This window comes from Triticum aestivum, chromosome 5A (assembly GCF_018294505.1).
Source record: "Triticum aestivum cultivar Chinese Spring chromosome 5A, IWGSC CS RefSeq v2.1, whole genome shotgun sequence".
Lineage (NCBI taxonomy): Eukaryota > Viridiplantae > Streptophyta > Magnoliopsida > Poales > Poaceae > Triticum > Triticum aestivum.
In genome coordinates, this window is record NC_057806.1 from 659,313,485 (window position 1) to 659,317,158 (window position 3,674).

The following is a 3,674-nucleotide window of genomic DNA, read 5'->3' on the forward strand; positions in this document are numbered from 1 at the left end:
TGGTGGGTTGTTCCCACCCAGGGGCCCCTCTCCGGTAGGTCTTGGCTCCAAAAATTCTTATAAATTGTATAAAAATTCCTCGCAAAGTTTTGTTCCATTCCGAGAACTTTTATTTCTGCACAAAAACAACACCATGATAGTTCTGTTGAAAACAGCGCCAGTCCGGGGTTAGTTTCATTCAAATCATGCAAATTAGAGTCCAAAACAAGAGGAAAAGCGTAAGAAAAAGTAGATACGCTGGAGACGTATCAGCCTCTCATTCCCCTCCCTCTCGTAGACCTCCACCAACGACATGGCGCGGAAGAATCATCTGCCACTAGTCTTCAAGTTTGGTGAAGTCGACTCCGAGCCGGAGGAGATAGAAAATGAGGAATGGGGCCTCATGGTCATGGCCCTGAACTAGCTGGCCGTGGCGGTTGCTGCCCCTGCTCCCGTCCCAGCTCCCATCCCCGCGCCCGCACCAGCGACCATCCCCATAGCATTGACGGGCTGGTCGCCGAGCACTATCATAGAGCTGGAAGCCGCGAGCGTCAGCGAGGTCTTCGCGGACCCGCAAGAGCTCATGTACATGCCAGCGCCGGCGCCCATGCCAGTGCTCGTGCGCGCCCCTCCACCCACCATGACGTCGGTCGCTGTGTGTTTGGCTGCACCCACCGCGCCCATGCTCGTGCCCCCCCAGCGGCATGGGACGCCACCGTCGACCGCTACCCCTCAGCGCCGCCAGTTGTCGTTCTCCTGCCCCACCCGTCGTCCGTGCAACGATATAATGTTTGATTTACAAGTGAAGAACATTCTATGCTGCCTTGAAGACTTCAACAACGGTGTCCAGAAGGATGACAACGACAACAACAGCGCGGCACGCCGCCTCCGCCGGAAATAGTTTTTTGGGGGTTTAATACTGTATGAAAAAATGTCAATGGTTTTTAAATATAAAACACTCTTAATGTACATACTTATCAAACGGTTTTCTTTTGAAAAAACATCAATGGTTTTTAAATATAAAACACTCATCGCAAACGTTTTAGTTAGAACACCCGTATGCAAACCGACAGCTTCCTCAGGAAGCCAGGGGAAAATGTGTTGAGCAGGATATGGGCAGCTCTTGATCGCAAACGTTTTAGATAGAACACCCGTATGCAAAGTGAGAGCTATGGTCTTCCCCCTTAAGTCAAGGGAAAATTCCAGCGTAGCATTTGTGCATCTCTTCAACGCAAACAGTTTAGATTGAATACAGTATGCAAATCCCGATTTCAGCGCTAAGCCAACAGAAAATGTGTCGAGCAGGATTTGCGCATACCTTCAATGCAAATGGTTGTTTTGGTGACTGATATGTCTCCGTCGTATCTATGATTTTTTATTGTTCCATGCCAATATTATACAACTTTTACATACTTTTGGCAACTTTTTTACTATTTTTGGGACTAACATATTGATCCAGTTCCTAGTGCCAGTTCTTGTTTGTTGCATGTTTTTTGTTTCGCAGAAAATCCATATCAAACGGAGTCCAAACGGATAAAAACTGATGGAGATTTTTTTAGAATATATGTGATTTTTGGGAGGAAGAATCAACGCGATACGATGCCCGAGGGGGCCATGAGGCAGGGGGGGCGCGCCCCAGGGGGGCAGGCATGCCCTGGGCCCTCGTGGGCACCCCGTAAGGCGGTTGGTTCCCTTCTTTCTCTGCAAGAAAGCTAATATCCGGATAGAGATCGTGTCCAAAATTCAGCCCAATCAGAGTTACGGATCTCCGGGAATTTAAGAAATAGTGAAAGGGCAGAATCAGGGAACACAGAAATAGAGAGAGACAGAGAGACATATCCAATCTCGGAGGGGCTCTGGCCCCTCCGCCGCCATGGAGGCCATGGACCAGAGGGGAAACCCTTCTCTCATCTAGGGAGAAGGTCAAGGAAGAATGATAAGAAGGGGGCTCTCTCCCCCTCTCTCCCGGTGGTGCCTGATACGTCTCCAACGTATCTATAATTTTTGATTGCTCCATGCTATATTATCTACTGTTTTGGACTATATTGGGCTTTATTTTCCACTTTTATATTATTTTTGGGACTAACCTATTAACCGGAGGCCCAGCCCAGAATTGCTATTTTTTGCCTATTTTTGTGTTTCGGAGAAACAGAATATCAAACGGAGTCCAAATGGAATGAAACCTTCGGAAATGTGATTTTCTCATCAGATAAGATCCAGGAGACTTGGACCCTCCATCAAGAAAGCCATGAGGCGGTCATGAGGGTGGAGGGCGCCGCCCTCCTAGGGCGTGCCCCCTGCCTCATGGGCCCCTCGAAGCTCCACCGACGTACTTCTTCCTCCTATATATACCTACGTACCCCCAAACGATCGGGGACGGAGCCAAAAACCTAATTCCACCACCGCAACTTTCTGTATCCACGAGATCCCATCTTGGGGCCTGTTCCGGAGCTTCGCTGGAGGGGGCATCGATCACGGAGGCCTTCTACATCATCATCCAAGCCCCTCCGATGAAGTGTGAGTAGTTTACTTCAGACGTACGGGTCCATAGTTAGTAGCTAGATGGCTTCTTCTCTCTTTTTGGATCTCAATACAATGTTCTCCCCCTCTCTTGTGCAGATCTATTCGATGTAATCTTCTTTTTGCGGTGTGTTTGTTGAGACCGATGAATTGTGGGTTTATGATCCAGTCTATCTATGAATAATATTTGAATATTCTCTGAATTCTTTTATGCATGATTGGTTATCTTTGCAAGTCTCTTCGAATTATCAGTTTGGTTTGGCCTACTAGATTGGTTGTTCTTGCCATGGGAGAAGTGCTTAGCTTTGGGTTTGATCTTGCGGTGTCCTTTCCCAGTGACAGAAGGGGCAGCAAGGCACGTATTGTATTGTTGCCATCGAGGATAACAAGATGGGGTTTTTATCATATTGCATGAAACTATCCCTCTACATCATGTCATCTTGCTTAAGGCGTTACTCTGTTTTTAACTTAATACTCTAGATGCATGCTGGATATCGGTCGATGAGTGGAGTAATAGTAGTAGATGCAGGCAGGAGTGGGTCTACTTGTCTCGGACGTGATGCCTATATACATGATCATACCTAGATATTCTTATAACTATGCTCAATTCTGTCAATTGCTCAACAGTAATTTGTTCAACCACCATAGAATACTTATGCTCTTGAGAGAAGCCACTAGTGAAACCTATGGCCCCCGGGTCTCTTTCTCATCATATCAATCTCCATCACTTTATTATTACTTTGCTTTTACTTTGATTTTACTTTTTACTTTGAATCTCTATACCAAAAATACCAAAAATATTATTTATCATCTCTATCAGATCTCACTTTCGTAAGTGACTGTGAAGGGATTGACAACCCCTAAGCGCGTTGGTTGCGTTGAGCTATTGTTTTTGTGTAGGTACGAGGGACTCGCGTGTAGCCTCCTACTGGATTGATACCTTGGTTCTCAAAGACTAAGGGAAATACTTATGCTACTTTGCTGCATCATCCTCTCCTCTTTGCGGAAATCCAACGCAGTGCTCAAGAGGTAGCAAGAAGAATTTCTGGCGCCGTTGCCGGGGAGTCTGCGCAAAAGTCAACATACCAAGTACCCATCACAATCCCTATCTCCCGCATTACATTATTAGCCATTTTCCTCTCGCTTTCCTCTCCCCCACTTCACCCTTGCCGCTT